Here is an 18,990-nt window from a genome sequence, read left to right on the forward strand (position 1 = left end):
TTTAATGGAACTCAGGAATCTAATGTTACAGTGACAATGTATAAGTACCTCGAATTTTTGAGACATATTAGGATACCTATTCCCTATAGCTTTTTTCTTCCTCTTTATTTTACTGAATTTATTTCTTGATGACCAAAGAGATGTTTTCATATATACATGTTCATATATATATGTGTGTGTGTGTTCTAATATATAGAAGTTTTTTGTTTTGCAATCAATTTATAAATGATTTCAAGATAGCAAGTTTACATAGGACTTTCAGTTCATTTTGTTATCTACACCTCAGGGTTTCATCCTCCACTTACTTTTCATTGCACACTTTCAACTCTGAGTTACTTCTTTGACTTCCATACGTTAAACGATTCTGGTCACTCTCCAAACACCTAAATGTGTTACAGCTTCATTATCAAAATGTCTTTCGGGAATTCTATAAGTATCCAATTCTTTACCAACCTATAATTTTCCCTATCACCTAACAAAATGTCTGTTTAATCCAAATTCTCATAATACACACAATTCAGTTTCTCAAGCATATTATGTGATATCCTGCCTCCCTACAAATGCATGTTGTTCTCTTTACTGAAAATGACTCTTCCTTCAAGACTTTTCTTCAAGTTTGAGCTTTGGGAACAAATGAATTACTGTTTCTAAAGTCCTTATTGTGTCAAGAACTGTGTTAAGTGACATAAAGACATTGCAATTTTTGAATTTCCTAATAACTCTAAGATGTTCACATCATCCCCATTTTAAAGATGAAGAAATCAAGGCAGAATTTAAACTCTCATCTGGATAACTACAAAAACTATATTGTAACTATTGTGCTCTAAATTACTTATTTAAATCTCACAGAAGGCTGGAGAAAGGTATTTAATTTGATTTCTGTATTATACAAATGATATAAAGCTGATATTCATGGAGTGTGGATAGAATGTGCAAGGTCATATAAATTCAGTGAAGCCTGAATTTATTTTCAAATTTGTCAAACATTAAAGCCCATGTTAGTTCCATTATACCACTCAGTTTCTTTAAATATCACCACCTCCATAAATCATTTCTTAAATACCCTTTGGGCAGTTGGTAATGCCTGTATTTCTTCTTACTATGCCTCATCTAGTGGAATAAAAGTAACAATTAATACTTACCCAGAAGTCATTTAGTATACATACAGTGGCCTTTAGTAATTATCTCATTTGCATATCTTAACATATATCTAAGTGATTATATTCATCACTCTGTATCTATGTATTTACCTGTTTTCACCACTAAAGTATGACTACTTTGGAGGCAGCCAGTGATCTGTACATATTTATTTTCCTAGCATCTAGCACAATTCCTTTCTTGTAGAAGTTACATAATAAATATGTTGAATTAAATAAATGTATTATGATTAGGAGATGACTATAGTATTGGTAGGACAGAGCAAGAAAAGAAGAAGGGATGTCTTAAATAGTAGAGAACAAAAACGGTCTGCTCCTACATCCCTTGAGCTTAGAAATATAGAAACTTTGGAAGGCTGAATTATTTTCCTAAGGCTACTTGGAATTATGTTTTCTTATAATGGATATAAATTATGCATTTTTTCCAAATGGCTGTAGTCAGATAGTCTAGTTATATATCTTAATAGATACCACAAATCTAGCAGACTATATATGCTTTGATTTATTTGTAAATTTTGATTCATTTTATTGACCCTATTGTACATTACAGAGTTTACTTCATATTCTACATGCATTATAAATTCAAAATATTGGAAAAACCTCTTGATCTGCAAAGAGATCAGATTAATCTAAAAAAACCATCTCAGTTTTCCATCCATCTGAAAAGATCAGTTAAGTGTGTTTCTTAGGCATAGCCAGACTTCTGCAAAGTGGAAATTTGTTCTTCTTATGGTCTTTGGCTTTGTTTTATCTAAGAGTATAATTGACTACTTTTCCCCCAGTTGTTCCCATTCAATGCTTACTTGCAGCTCCCACTTTGATGTTTTGGGGATTTACCATCTCTATAGATTTTCTTAAGCCATATTCTTCTTTGTAGTCTTCTAGTTTTATTCTCTTCTAGGTCCATGAGGCGTTTGTGTGTTTCTCATGTTTCTCCCCACCTTTAAGAGAATCGAATTTGAAAATTCACCAAGTAGATACAAAGTTGCTATCTTCATTTTAGACTTGGGTCTTAGATATTTGTATCAGAGAAAAGATACTGGCTTTCTTCTCACTCACTGGGGGAGAGATGAACTAAGTTCTTCCTATCCACCTAGTTATGCATTATTCAATCATATCATTTCAGAGAGGTTAAATTTCTAATGCTTATGTATGTAATTATTTTACTTTATGTCAGCATTTAGATCTCCTAAATTGTACTCTATATTCCCATACCTGATATAATTACATTTTAAAGTTCAAATTTTCTACTATTTTTAAATGAGGTGTTATCTTCATACACAATTGCTCCTGTAGATGATTAAACTGATAAAACTCTTGGCAGGATATTAATCTTTAGCTATAACTTCTATAGTTTTTTTAAATGTTTGAGGTCTTTCAATGTTCTGTTTAAAGAATAAAGAATATTACTCAGATAAATATTATAAAATAAGGTCTATGTAGTTCACTCAAAGTATATTAGGTTAGAGGAAATATATATAAATGTTCAAACAGAATCTTCCCAGGGTAGAACAAAACATTATGGAATATGAGATATATAATATACATAGTAATTGGATGGTTAATTTCTCAGACTGCCATTTAGAATATTTTAGCATAATCTTGATAAAGAGGGTGCGATTATCTTTTCTATGCCCTAGCAGGCATGCTCTTACGTGCTTTGGAAAAGAAAAATATTTTTCTGAACATCCCTGAATTCCATCCCTGTTGTCATCAGCACTCTTACTACCCTCACAGACTGATCTCAGTTGCTACTCATTTATTGACTGAAAGTCGCTGTGATCATGCTTCCTCCAAGGCTGAATTGCTCCCTGTAGAACGTAACCCTTAGGACGGAAACTTTGGTTATACAGTTTTTCTCTAGTCTAGCCCCAAGCTATGAACTTAAAGGTTTCACTTGGGTCTTACAAATAGTCAGGTGTGACAACATAGAACTATGATAATTGTGTGTGTGTATGTGGTACCTCTGTGGATATAAAAAGAGGCTTTGGAAAGACACAACATTAGGTTTCATCGTATTTAGTCCTCTCTTGGTGGATAAAAAGCTTAATTAATTTTTACACTGAAGATATTTTGGGAAATAGACAAGCATTTATATACCTTTGTTATTTTACATGGCTCTCCCACTTTGGTATTTTTTGCAAAAATTATTATGGCATTTTAAAATGCTACCTGTGTTTTCCCTTGATGAATATTAGCATAATTAAATGCACATTTTGTTTAAAAGTCTGCTTTTTTGAGGCAGTGAAAAAAGAGGAATAGAAACAAACCATGGTGTGTTCTTAGAAGCTTAAATTCCTAAAAGAAAGGATTCTCAGAACTACTGACACTCCCAGAAAAAAAGGTGCTTACCATCCAAAATACTTAACAATGATGAACATATGTACCTACTATGATGTTTAAAAAAATCTCTTCCACATTATTCAAGTGAAAAACCAATTATTTTTAAATTAAATCTAAGAAAGTTTATCCATATGAATCCAGGTAAAAATGTCCTATAATTTGTAGTCATACATCATTCTTTGTGTTTTTTTCCTTAATTTTCAGTTTAGCCTGTTGATTTTTCAGAAATGTCAGGGGAAAAAAAACAACTCTGTATATCTCACTTATAATGTAAAATATTTAGTCTAAATCTTCAGAAAGTATGTCTTTCGAATAAAAGAAGACAGATACTACAGTGTTTCTGCCAAAGAGAGAGTCCAGTTTAAATATTCTGCAGTATGCAGATGTTATCTGGTCTATGTGAGTGTTTTACCCGAGTGGCTGTTACAGGGTTGGAGACTTCTGCCTGTGATTTAGGTTGTAATTTTATTTGTGAAATAAACCAATTGCGGAGCTTCAATTGTCTTAGCTATGAGGTGATCAATAGCCCATTACTGGATAGAACAGCGGCTACAGGAAGTACATTGAAGATTTTAATGCATGAATTATGCATGCGGTGCTCATTCTTTAGTCTCGGAACAGAATGACAGGGTTTGTGAAGTCGCCTCAGATAGTTTCTTGCATTAAGTGACTGCAGTGAAATGCTCAATATTTTCAGGCATAGAAGCAGCATTGACTTGGGCCAGCCGAATTTGGAAGATGTAAATCCCCCAGCTCCCAGCACAGAATGCTTTATTTGAAAGTATTGCTATGTAGAGAGCCAGCTTCACTGTCATCTAACCTGCTCTCCCCAGAAGGTTGGCTGAAGGATGGGAGCGGCTGTGCCTGCCTCTGAGGTCACAGCTTGAAGTCCTTTTAACTTGCTTTCTGCTGCAGGAGAGAGGCGTATTGTGGTATAACTATCGCTGCATTTATTCAAATGAACAATTTGCAATAAATACTATACTCAGAACAACAGACTACTCAGCATATCAGGTAAGTGCAAGGTTTTTCTCTAGGTTAGGTAATTGTAAGTGAGAATGTGCTGAGTTAGGATAACGGTGATGCAGTATTAGTAAGATTGACTCAGACCTCAGTATTGCGATGCAGTGTCAGGATTCTGAATTGTTTTGTTAATTGAAAGGTGACTTTATTTTATATTTTTGACAGTATTGTACCATAAGTTATTTTATTTGCATGCAAAAGCTTTTCAAGAATGTACGAGGGGCGCCTGGGTGGCACAGCGGTTAAGCGTCTGCCTTCCNTAAAAAAAAAAAAAAAAAAAAAAAGAATGTACGAGAGCTTAGATGTGTGTGTGTCTTGGATAGATAGCCTGTAAATTGGGGAGGGGCAGCACTGAGCGTGAGCTGAATCAATAAAAAAATTATCTCCTCGAGAAGTTTTAGCAGGGCTGTGGTATTCCTTTGGCTCAGATTATTTCCTTTATGTCAACATTTTCAAATTATGGTGAAAGATGTTGGTAGACACCCAAAATGTTCAGTCCCTCTCCCAGAAGGAGAGGATAGCACTGAGGTACTCAAATTCAAATACTGTGTTGCATACAAATTGAACAGATGGAATTGAAATAATTTGGAATAGCATGTCCTTGAAGGAAGACCTTGTCAGAAAACAGTTTGATTTCTACCTGGAGTGTTTTGTTTTCTTTCCTCCTGTCCAGTGTGCCTTATTCTAAAAAAGAATAGATAGGTGGCATATTCCGAAATTCACACCAAAGAAGTTTTATTTTTTCTTGATGTTTTAAAAATTAAGCTTATATAATTGTAGAACTTACTATATAAAAGCCGAATAAAATTCACAAAAACTCTGAAAAACTGAAAAGTAATAAAAATAATATACTACTAAATTTGCCAATCTTTGTGAATTAAAGCTGCTTGCTTAAATATCATGGTAAATAATTAATAAATATGTAAATGATGTGCAGTGTGATATGAATTCCTCAACCTCTCCTTAGGGTGGGAAAATAGCATTCAAAAAACATTTAGTAAGAAACTCTAGATATAGTAAAATGTTTTAAAGATGATTTTAAACTGTAAATAAATACTATTAATGTATATATATATACACTATTAGTATATATACACATGCATATATGTACACATGTTTATAATATATAATTTATTAAACATAATATGTACAATATAGCATGTATGTATATGTACTTCCTCAAGTATGATGCTAAGTTTTTAAAAATATGTTTGCTAAATAATCTATCAAGAACCAGTAATAGTGAATGCTAAGTATGCTTTGTGAAATAGGCATCACTTATTAAAAAAAAAAAGGAAAGAAATATAGAGCAATGATAATAAGAGTACAGGCAAGTATTTCATAATGTATTTCAATTCTTCTGTGGTATTACTCTGTCAAGGTTCCTTTCAACTGCCTGGTAGTATGGTGACACAGAACTCACATTGTAGAATGTGTTTAAATCTGCAAAGCTGAGCTAGTTTAGGTACAGGAGGAAACTCACATGTTTGAGTTTTTCCTTAGGGAGGGGAAGATAGGAAGAAGTAACTGCCTATACATTTTAGAGTTCTGATGCTGAGTCATGATGTTCAGTTCTACCCAAATGCCTCCTGGCTGAGGTGACCCATTAACAGCTAGTAAAATAGAATTGAAAGGAAAATGAAAAAGAATGAAGGGGGTAGAAACTTAAAGATATTTATTGCCTAACAGGATACTAAATTCTGAGTAATGAGTGTAATGGCAGCACTACTTGTTGGAGCTGGCTGAGGTGACAGTAGGAGAAAAAAAGCCCCCCATGCTGGATGACAAGAGCATAGCAGTAAAATTAATGGACAAACATGGTGAGATTGTATAAACAAAGGGGTCCATGTAACACTGCACTTATTAAACCTCTCTGTCATTGTTCTAGTCTCAAACTTAACCCTAGGCATTACTCAATATCATTAAAAATATGTGATGGTTAGATAAAGAATATTTCCTGGACCATGTGAGGGAAATCTAGAATGAGATGTTCTCAGTTCCCAATTCCCACAGTGGTTGTAATTAATTTTTATAGATTGTCGATTGGGAGAAACTAACAAGAGATTAATGAGGGTATTTGAATATTAACTACAATATATTAGATGAGACACCAAAATGAGGTTAGATAATGATTATTATGGCAAAGCATAATCATATTAGATGCAGTTAGGAAGGAGACTGAAGATCCAAAAAGGATGTAATAAAAGGAAAGAGGAAATGGAATAAGAAATCCATATAGCAGTGAAATATTAAATACAGGATTTTGAAAGAAAAATGTACTTAATGAAAAGCTGATACGTATTATTAATGCCCCTTAAAATCAGCTTGTAAGAATTCTGAAATACTATGATTCACCAATATAAGGTTTAGTAATTTACTTTAAAAATGAATTTTAACGGTGGCTTAATTGAGAAATAGGTTGAAGAATATTTTAAAATGGTAAGCCATCAATTTTCTTTTTAGTAAATATTTATACTAATATTTGCACATATGTTATAATAAGTCTAAGTAGAAACCTATCTATATCTAAAATTCTGTATATCTCTATATGTCCTATATTCAGCATTAGCCATAAACTAGAATTATAAAAAAAGTTATAAATCATTTATTGGAAGACGAGGGGAGTAAAAGCATTTGAAGAGAGATAATTCCATTTTTCAAACTTAAAACACATACAAATTAATTAAATCTGAATTTATATTTTTGTGACAAGGAAGTCCCCCCTGTATTTTTTTAAAGATTTGTTTATTTGAGAGAGAGGGGGAAAGAGAGAGAGGGCACAGTGGGGGGGGGGAGGGGCAGTGAGAGAGGAAGAGAGAGAATCCCAAGCTCTCTTTGCTGATTGTGGAGCCCCACACTGGGTTCTATCTCAGGATCCTGATCATGGCCTGAGCCAAAACCAAGTATTGGGTACTTAACCAACTGAGCCACCCAGGCTCCACCCCTACCCCCTGTATTTTTTGGTAAATAGTTCTGATGAGTTATAAGCTTTATAAGATTCAAGGAAACTTTCTGAAGTATGAATTTATAACAAAGAGCAATACCAAGAAATTGCATTTTCTCTTTTCTCTCATTGGAAAAATAATAAAATTAGCTTCTCCTTAAAATATATTCCCTAAGAAATTAGTTTTTAAAATATTTTCCTTTCAAAAATGCTCCTAAAATTTGACTCTGAGGATGTGTCCCTTTAATACACTTTCATGCATGTTTCAGCAATCTCTTTCCTCTGATTGTAAATATAAATTTCACTCTGTTTTTCATTCTTTTTAATCACTTTCCTCTCATAACACAACTCAGTATAATGAAGAAGCATTTATCTTCCTGTGTGTTTTTGCTAGTATTCTGCCTTCATAGATATGGAAAAAAAGATGAGGGGCAGTGCTTTCAATAGAACAAATAATTCAAATGTAGGAAAAAAGTACAATATGGCATCATCTGAAATATTTGGTAAAAAGTTTAAGTGTTGTAGGACAAAGAACCATACTCAAAATTTTTAAATGCAGTCCAGGAGAAGAATATATATATATTATATATATATATATATATATATATATATATATATACACACAAAAAAGCATGTAAGCAAAACTTAATACTTTATATTCTAGTGTCAGGACTGAAATAGAGAAATAGGGTAGGAATAGTTGGNAATAAACAGGGTGGGAGCAGGTAATTAAGAATTTAGACTTGGGGGGCGCCTGGGTGGCTCAGTTGTTAAGTGTCTGCCTTCAGCTCAGGGCGTGATCCCAGCGTTATGGGATCGAGCCCCACATCAGGCTCCTCCACTATGAGCCTGCTTCTTCCTCTCCCACTCCCCCTGCTTGTGTTCCCTCTCTCACTGGCTGTCTCCCTCTCCATCAAATAATAAATAAAATCTTTAAAAAAAAAAAGAATTTAGACTTGGTTTTATAGTCATTGGGTACTCACATATGTTATTTAATCCCTTTGGAGGCATTTAATGCTCAAAAAGTTTCGGACCCTTGAATCAGATGAATGCTGAACCTATTTTAGTGATTATTAATTCAAAATTAAATATTATAATAATCTTGCCTTTTAGTCTGTATTCTCATGCTTTGCTTTGCTGACCCTGGAGGGACTGTCCTTCCCAATGTTAGCCAATTACTAGACTTAGTGAACCAATTACCCTTGAGTTCACTTTTCAGATGCAAAGCAAGCAACCAGGAGCCCACACCTTAAACTTCATTCTTTATCAGGGTTCTCACATTCTGGCCAATTTCTTCTTGCCCTAATCACCCCAGGGACAAGTACCAGACAACTAAGGACAGTTCCAGTGCCCCCAGAGCTTCCTGAAGTAATTCAAACTAGCCAATCCTGAATCGACTTACTCTGCCTCCTTTCTGAGAAAACCACAATAAAGCTTTTGCTCATAGTTTTCTCCCTCCTTTTGCCTCCTGATTAGCCCTTGACCCCCAAGATTCCCTGTGTGCCCCCAGGCATGGTATGCCCCCTTCTCTTGGTATAACAACTATCTTTTCAGTGGCAGACATCATCAGATCTATTGGCTTTCATACCAAAATAATAATAAAACCTATATTAAAACAAACCTGAGAATGTCTTAATATCTTTAACACCAATTAACATCAATGAAATTTAATATTCTCAGTATTTAAAATAAATCAGTCAACTCTTTTTTAAAAAATCATTACTGTTTTATTAAACTGCTATATTCAGATTTAAGGGTAAATCCTAAGTGAACTTCTTATAAACATAAGCTTAACTCTTTCCTAAGTTGTGGTTGATAGAGGGAGGGTATATCCTCCAGAAATATGAATGGACAATTAGAAGTTTTCAGTCTAATGACAAGCTACATAGGTCTAAAGTTTAAACATTTTCCTGAGTCTGTTTTAACTTGTAGTGTATTTGCTACATAAAAACATGCATCTACCTTATCCAGCAACTAAATCAATGTCAAGGGAAAATGCCACCCTATGCTCCTAAAATACCAAATTCTGAAACTGTAATTAAGAAATGCTAGTTTTGTTTATATAATGTCTTTGGTATCCAATAAGCAACACACATCTTAATTAAGAAATATTTCTGCTACATTAAGCCTACAAAATTGAATTGAATTGTCTTGAAAATGTCCAAGAAAATGTTGTTGCTAATCAGTAAATGCCAAACATTGGAACAATGAGCAAAACACAATTAACCACAAGACTAACAAGAATTGAGCTACACAGAGGTAGTGCTCTGAAGAACATATACCAAAAGGCAGTATTGATATCTTTTCGTGGTACACTGTATAGCTTCAAAACACCATCACTGAAAGAAATTGAGAACAGTAAATGACTTTGAAGGGTAGAAGAATTAAAAAATTAAATGCATATTTGAACTTAATGGTTTTTAACTTCCCTTTCTACTCCAAGATTGTATATGTTATGAATGCAATCACTGTCGCCCTTTAAGATATGAACTTTTGATAAAGAAATTCAAGTGGAAAACTGAAGATGATTTAGATCGAGAATAGATTAGAAAAGACACTAGTCATGCTAGCAGATGGAAGGGCAGCAAGGTAGGTGGCTGAGAGGGAATCTGGAGGCAGAGCTGTGCCAGAAAGAACATAGGAATTTAAACAGATGGAAGATGATATATTATTTGGCAAGAAGAAAAGCTGGGTGATAATCAGGAGAATCTATTGAAGAACTGGGTGAGTAGGCAGCCAAGGGGTGAATTGGATGGACCAGTAATAAACAAAATAGGTCAGTATGAGGGCACCCAAGTTCCAGAACAAATAGGCAAGAACAGTGGAAAACAACTACAATTGTTCCCTTTATGTGAGCCTGGGAAATGACTTTTATTATGATTTTTTAAAGTACTTTGAAATTATGACCAACAGTGATGTCTAGGGAGGGAAAATTTTAGTAGAAAATTCAAAGGTGCTTACCACTGAGGAATCTTATTCTGTAAAATTATTGTGAGCATGAAATTCATTTTTTATTTCCTAATTTTTTGTTTTCTATGTTTGAATTCTGGCCCTGGCTTAGCTAATATTTGAGGATTTGGCTGAAAAATAATACTGATGGGTAATATAAGTAGAGAATAAGAACTTTAACTCCTACCAAAAAAAGAATTTGTCAGTCTATGGAAAATTTGAATATAATTATATCTTTAGAAAAATTCCTTATATTGTATTGTTTGTTAAAAGTGGTGATAGCAGTGTCTCAGTAAACATATTGATGATTACAAGTCATCTAGTCTATTTTCTGTCTCCAGACATATCTACCTTTAAATCACTATATTCTTAGATAATTATTCTTACAAACATTAAGTAGAATTATTTAACATACTTAAGTACTTTTTACATTATAATTGTCACCATAAAGAAAGTGCCAGGCACAGTAATGTTTATATGAGGCTTAATGGCCATTTTTTTTAAAGATTTATTTATTTTAGAGAGAGAAAGCACACACACACATGGTGGGGAAGGTAGGGGAGAGGGTTAGAGGGAGAGAATCTTCAAGCAGACTCCCTACTAAATTTGGAGCAAGATCCCATGACCCATGAGATCATGACCTGAGCTGAAACCAAGAGTCCAACACTCAACCAGCTGAGCCACCCAGGTGCCCCAGCTTTATAGCTATTCTGATTGACCTTTAGATAGATACATGGGTTCTAAGCAGAAGAGAAACTTCTATTTGTCACATATATAAACTTAGAATTAATACTACTCTTTCTTTTGTTCTCCCATCTAAACTATAAATGTATTTTTCTGATATATCAACCATATTTCTCAGGTCAATCCATTGCTATCTAATTTACTAACCAAACCTCTATGCCAGTATGCCTGAAACTTTGTTTATTGCCAGAATGATCATTTCTAAAATATCTGCATTCTGGGTCACCTGGATGGCTTAGTCAGTAGAGCATTCACTCTTGATCTCAGGCTCATGCGTTCAAGGCCCATGTTGGGCGTAGAGCTTACTTTAAAAAAAATAAAAAATTAATCCCACATAACAGAATCAAGGATGATTTATCACAGGTTATCTGGGTTGTTTGTTCTTTTCAAGTGATGTGTGTAGTTGCCATTTTAATCCTCCGAATTAAACTTCTGAGCACAAGGCTAGCAGCAATATCTTCCCAAGTTCTAAATAGTTCTTTTGAGTTGGGGAACCACATTTGGCAAATTCTACACATATGCCAGCCACTATGCCTGACTTTGGGGATACAGGGATGAATAAAACATGAATCTTTCCATCAAAGAGTTTATATTCTAGTGGAATAAACAGATTTATATATACTAGATATTATGGCACAATTTAATAGATGGAATGATGTTATATCCATGGTTAATAGATACGTTTACTACTCTACATAGTTGTGAATCTCTTGAGGTCATGGAACATACTAATTTATTAATTCAGCAAATGTTTATTAAGCCCTTTCTTTGTGCAGTGGCTATGCAAGGGGAAGTTTATTGCCTGTTGCCATGGACAAAACAGTCTATTGAAAAAGAGACCAGAGCAAACGAAAGTTTATTGGACAAAGATAGCTCTTGTGAAGATGTAAACCAGGTACAGTAAGTGCGTATAAATTGGACTCTAGCCAAAAGTAGGAGAAAGCATCAAGAATAATTTCCTGGAAGCAGGAAAGAATAGTTAGAATGGCTTTTAAATAGTTGTATAGTGGTTTATTCAGTGTAGTTATAAAATGAATTGTGTTCACTGGAAAATTTAGAGGCTCACACTAAAAAGGAAGTTAATGAACATAGCTTGAAAGTATAGAGGAATCAAGTGATGTGTTTGATGCTGAGATAATTGCTTTAATGCATATTCTCATTTAGTCCTTTCTAAAAAACTATGAGATTCTCACTTTAAAGATTAGAAAACTGAGATTGAGTTTACACTGTTATTAAAACTCTAGGTTCAGGATTTGGAAATTAAAATCTCTCTGCTATATCCCCATAAGTTTGCTACTTTTTTTTTTTTTGGCATTTTTGCAGGAATCTTCAAATATCAAAGCATGTACATAGTCAATGAGACTTTGGGCTCCTATGTTCAAAAGTTTGTTCATCTATCATTTATTTAAAATGGATATAATGTAACTGGCGCAAAGTTACAAGTTAATTTTTATTAAGATCTTTGTAATTAGAAGAAAGTCAAGTAAAATTTGAAAAATAAGCCATCCATAAACATCCTTAAAAATGAAAGGTCACTTTTCTCAAGTGTGGAAAATTTGATGAATAAGGAACAAAATAGCACTTGAGGAAATATATTTAATAAGATGTCCAATATATGGACCAACTTAAATACCATTGAGGAGATTGATGAGTAATGAATTTTCAATAAATTTATGTTAACGGGTTTATTATTGTTTCCTCTAAAATGTGAATTAGTGATAAGAATAATAGTGCTTTTCCCTGAAAGAAGCTTTTTTCCTTCTTAACTCCTTTAAGAGAAAATGTGGTATTAACCAGGCAAGTTTCCTACATGTAATTGAATAATAGAAAGAGTATCACCTCTATTTTATTTATCATTGCATTGCTGGTATCTAGAACAATGCCATGAACATAGTAGATGTTCAATAAATATGTGCTGAGTAAATGGTCACATGAATTAATGTTATCACATTTTATTAATTTGAAGATATTATTTTTAAGTCACACCATTAATTTAATAGACTTTGGGGAGCACGATTATTATGTAAATGTACATATCAAATGTAAAATGAATCCTGTAGTAGTAGGATTTTTTTTTTTAATGACAAAATCTATCTTGACCTAAAGTACACCTGTACCTGGAGATCTGAATATCAAGTTAACAATGTTAGCTTCTTTATGAGTGTGGTCTTCAATCTCAATGAAGACCAACTTTGCTATGCCTTAGGGAACATGTTTGGCTACCAAGATTTAGATATCTTTGTCTTGTAGCACCCTCTTTCCCACCACCATGACCCATGAATATATTTTGTGATAATTTTCACAAGGAATATTTTGTAAATGACAAGTGCAGGTGGTTGGAATGAATATACAATGTTGGTTGTTTTTTTTTTTTAACATTTTTGATTAGAAAATTAATGTGAAGGATTTGGTGATTTAAAATGTGAGTAGATATTCTATCCAACAAAAATATTGTGGATATTTTAATAAAGGAGAAATCATGTGTTAGGTAGAAGTTATGTCAATAGCAGGGATGAAAGTAATTCAACTATTTTAAATAATATCTAAAATGTTTTCAGACTCCATAGGCACAATTATCATTCTGTTCTTGTACATATCCTCAGCATTTAGCACATTGCCTGTTATATTGTAAATAGCTGGCAAATATTTGTCATTAATTTACTGATAATAAGGTCTTGTTACCTTACGTAATCAATTCGTAATACTTATAGTGAAATAGATCACGATGAGGCAGTAGCGTTGTTAAGAAGTATTAAAAAAGAGTGAATATATTCCATATTGTAACCTGTTCATAGCTAAATGACAAATTGTATAAATCAATGTGTTTAGAAATAAATGACCTGCAAGATAAACAGAGATCTAGGCCATAAAGAATGTGTCTTATTGAGTCTGGGGTTGTCTCATGTTGTTAAGGATGACTTGAAATAGAACATTGTTTCTTTGGAACTTACTGAAGATGTTAAATAAATAGAAAATTCATGAGGGGAATAGAAATAAACATAAATAATACTAAAGTTATTGAAAGACGTGATTATTTGTGCCAGAATACTCAATTAGAAGAGAGAAAACATGGCCAATTGTGTACATAGATATATTTGGATGAGACCTTTGCAGGGGAGCATGAATGCCAAATACTGTTGATTTTTAAATAAATTGTTTTGTAGGAAAAAAAGAAAATTCTTTGGCACAATGACTGTTTTGAAGTCATGAAATAGAATATAGTATACAAATATGATTATTTTCTGTGTTCTTTATTGAAGTAGGATGTGGTCCTCTCTTATGAAAATATTAACGCTTTAAGTGAACCCCTTTTTTTTACTTAAAAAAATAAATCAAACTTAAATTCATGTTTCATACAGTAATGAGAAAAATATTTTTGGTAATCCAAGAGAAAGATTATTTAAAATTTGTCCGTCTAGTCGCTCATCAAGAATAAAATGAAATCTTAGAGTTGGAAGGGGTCATATAAAAACTGTGGCTAATCTTTGATTTTTACATGTAGAAACAGAGTTTCTGATGATGGAGGCTTATTATCTAAGGATCTACTATTTAGGCATACCTACATATAGAAAAGTTTCAAAGCATACTGGTTAGAAATGGAATAATAATACGAAAATTACAGTATTTTTCCCTTAATTGTTTGATTCTTGATTCAGATTTAATGTTCTTCATATAATTAATTTCCAAGTTTAAGGGAAAATGTTCTTTAATGAACTCTTTTGCTTCTCTAAATTATCTGTTTTGAGAAATTCTTAAGAAAAGAAAGGAAACTTCAATGAAAGAAAATCATTTCTCTGTGATTCAAAACATGTAGACTTCTTAGATTTTAACTACAGAAGTATAATGTTAGAAGAAATTCATGAGCATGGAATAGGAAGTGGGTACTAATTTAGACATGCTTAATGTCAATATGAACTTAATTCTTTAAAAGAGCTAGTCATGTGTCAATCAATGTGCTGAAAATAAATGCTTTGGTTATATTATTAAAAATGAAAATTTCAATAGCTTGTAAGTTAGGAAGAAACAAGAGTAAATGTGTTAAAGATGAAATGGAGGAGGTTGTATAAATCTCCATTTCTCATATGGAAGACTGACTAGGATTAAAATAGTCCAGCAAAGTGTAGATATGTAATAGATATTACAGAAGAATTATGAAGATTATACTGCCTTAGCAATTGGTCAAATAAGGATAATGAAGAGCAGAAATTTAATTTATTAATTATCCAAAGATGTTATCTTCTGTGTCACAGGAAAATTGCTCTGTTTTGTTAGCATAATAAAGCACTATTTAAAGGGAGAAATGGGTACACCAACATTTATTCATTTAATACTTTGTGCTACACAGTGTAAGTGTTTTGCATATTTATTGAAATGCTGTCACTCTGGAGTAAATATAAACAGTTTATTGTGTTAATAAAACCCAATATTTTAATTTTGTCTGGGAAATGATATTTTGTCATGTATGTGTCATATATGTGATTACTAATTAAATAAAATTTAATATTTAGTCTTTATTAACCATTACATAATTGCATATGGGACCAGTTACAAAGAAATATAGCCTTCTATTTGTTTATTATTTAGTTAAGAATGGAGTGATTAAGTTTGAGCTATAAAGAAAAATAACAAAAATGTGTATGAGTAGAATGAAAATTAAATACTCCATGTAGGCAGTAAAAATGATAATATGCAGATTGAGTAAATTGGGGAAATAGAATCATGTGATGACTTTAAAGCCTGATCTAAAATGAATTCAGCAAGGGACACCTGGATGGCTCAGTTGGTTAAATGTCTTCCTTAGGCTCAGGTCATGATCCTAGGGTCCTGGGATGGAGCCTCTCAGTGGGTTCCCTGCTCAGCAGGGAGCCTGCTTCTCCCTCTCCCTCTGCTCCTCTGCTCCTGCTCTCTTGCTTGCTCTCTCTATATATCTCAAATAAATAAATAAAATTAAAACAAATAAAATGAATTCAGCAAACAAATCTATGGAAAAGTTCAGTTTATAGGTGATAGAAGTTACTTTAGCAATGCCATTTTAGTAGAAATTAGAGAAAAACAGTAGACTCATATGGACGATCGGTGTGAAAAGAATAGAGCAAACTTTTCCCTTTTTTTTTTTTTTTTTTTTTTTTTTTTTTTTTTAGAAAGAGCGTGAGAGTGGGGAGTGGTATGGGAGGGGTAAAGGGAAAAGGGAGAGAGAATCCTAAACTGGCTACAAGCCCAGGGCAGAGCTAGAGTTGGGGCTCAATCTCACAATCCCTAGACCGTGACCTGGAAATCAAGAGTCAGATGCTTAACGGACTGAGCCACCTAGGTGCCCTAGAGCAAATCTATCTGTAATTGAAAAAAAGCTAGCAGTGATGGCCGGGGTCAGAGTATTAAGAACTCAAATGCCTCCGTGAAGTCTCCTGCAGACCTAAGTATTCATTTCATTTCTTCCTATGCATCATCACCTATAGAGCAGTTTTTCTTTTCCAATATCTGTAACAAAGTGACTCAAATTAGCCAGAGCTGTTTTTTTTTTTTTTACATGCATGTTTCAGAGAAAAAAATTGAATTCCCTAATGGTTACTCCTTCTTTGAATTTGTGTCACTTTCAAACTTTGTGTGTCCTATTCATTACAACTAAAAATGTGAGCTGAGAATTATTTGAATTTTATCATTTTCAAAGGTCTTTAGAGAAAAGCTGAAAAACAGTGAATTGATAATGTGTATAGCAATTGAAACTATATCCTACTAGTTATGCACAGGCACATGCTTAAGTAAGGAGCAATAGTGTTAGTTCAGCAGGAAGGAGTGTTTTCCTCTAGGGCTTCTAAGCTCTTATACATACATTGTCATAGGAACTGTAAGCTTTATTCCTAGGTAGAATGGATTCTAAGGGCTGCAATTTGATATCAGAATTAATATAAGAATTTATGAAGAATGCATCTAATATTCATTTAAATGTTTCTTTTAAATTGTTTTTTCCCAGTGACATTTCTGTAAATTCAAAATTTCTCTTAGTGTTTAATGCTGGGAAAATGTTTTAATTTAATTAAAAATTACTCTTATTTCTTTTGTTCAATATGAGCTATATATTTGATTGCCCTTTATTTTACTTTGCATTGGCAGCTAGGCAGCTTATAGCTAAATTTTCTATTCAATTAATGAGTAATGTGCCCTAGGCTAAGTTACTTGATTCCCTTCATGCTGGAGTCTCATTCTTTTATCACTATGTCAAAAGCTTTATTGACTATGTAAGTTGTCACAAATTCCTTTTGGAAGTATTAGTGTGTATAATGGACAAACAAATATGTGAATAATTTATGAGTTAGCATCTAGACCCTCACCTATTTTGATGAAGCAAGAGATACAAGTGCTATTTTGTATTTATGATATACATTGACCACATCCAGTTCTCTTTAAAAGAGATGCAGATATAATAAAATGAAGAAGTGATATTTCAAAAGCTTTCCCAATTAAATTGTTTTTTTCAAGGCCTTTCAAGAATATGTGCCATAGGTCTGGCAGCTGGTACCTAGTCTTTAGGTCTTCTCAAAGACGAAACTCCTACTGAAGTTATACTTTATTGAATGATATATTATAGCTTTGCAGTACAGATAGAATGTAGACCATCAACTTTTTTTTATTGAAAAAAAAGATATTACAATTCTAAAGGAGAAAAATCACCTCTTGCTCCATGAGTTGCCTTCTCAAAGTCCAATATAATATAGAATTGTAATGTGATAGAATTTGTGATAGATCCGTATTACTAAGCAGTACATAATGAGGTATCAAAAGAAAACATCCTTGCACAATTAGAAAGATCAATAAATATTAGTGAGGTAGTGTCATCAAACTACTGAACTAAGAGTCAGAAAACTTTGAAATTTATCCCTTGAGATTTTAGACAAATGGCTTAATCCCATTAAGCTTCAGGTTACTAATCTTTAAAATGGGGATTAGTAGTATCTGACCTCACCAATTCTCAAACCACTTGTGAATTACAAATAAAGCATTCATGGAATCATTAATAACTTTTACACCTCTAAAAAAAGGAATAAAGGTAAAAAGACTGAAAAAAAGTAAAAATATTAATAGCAACAATGAAACCATCACCCTGATTAAAAAAAAAGGTTAATTTTATGTCATGTAGAAATAGAAATAAAAGAATGAATGAATGAACGAAAGAAAGAAAGAAAGTCATTCATTCAGGGAATGTATAATGTAAACAAATGCAAAAACTATATTAATGATTAATCCCAAAACAAACAATCTTTGAACCATTTCCTACAAAACTGACACAAACATTTGTGCTCCAATCCAATCTATCCATCTATCCTCTTGTTCCATAAATACCAATAATGAAACTTGGTTGGGAAATAGTGGAGAAACCCATGGAGTAACAGAGTTAACCAGTGCTAGACAATAAAATGTGTATGTGTATGTGAAGCATAGAATACTACCTTAATGGGAGATATAAATGAATCCAGTAAAGAATCAATCAACTAATCAACTCTTCAGAAAATGTTATTTAAATAGTATATTTGTTAATGCTTACATCTTTAGCATTACAAGTCCTGCTTGTAGATTTCTATTTAAATTAAATTGTGTTTTCTACATAGGCACCTGACAATTTACTTATTTTTTTCTGAACACACTTAGCATGGATTATGCCTTGCAAGTGTATCGATATTCTTCATTAAGAAATTAACTCATGGGGTGCCTGGGTGGCACAGCGGTTAAGCGTCTGCCTTCAGCTCAGGGCGTGATCCCGGCGTTATGGGATCGAGCCCCACATCAGGCTCTTTCACTATGAGCCTGCTTCTTCCTCTCCCACTCCCCCTGCTT

The 18,990-nt window shown here is 33.1% G+C and overlaps 1 protein-coding gene across 4 annotated transcripts in view; it reads left to right on the forward strand.

Annotated features, from left to right (window-relative positions):
* The window catches only part of CNTN1 (contactin 1), a 341,918-nt gene that overhangs the window by 105,444 nt on the left and 217,484 nt on the right, over positions 1-18,990 (forward strand). The window contains exon 3 of one of the 4 annotated variants that reach the window (XM_034645473.1): positions 4,416-4,514. The exons of the other annotated variants lie outside the window; for them this stretch is intronic. The gene's annotated coding sequence lies outside the window, so the exon portion shown is untranslated. The remainder of the gene's footprint in view (positions 1-4,415; positions 4,515-18,990) is intronic. 4 annotated transcript variants of the gene reach the window in all.

This window comes from Ailuropoda melanoleuca, chromosome 16 (genome assembly GCF_002007445.2).
Source record: "Ailuropoda melanoleuca isolate Jingjing chromosome 16, ASM200744v2, whole genome shotgun sequence".
Taxonomy (NCBI): Eukaryota; Metazoa; Chordata; class Mammalia; order Carnivora; family Ursidae; genus Ailuropoda; species Ailuropoda melanoleuca.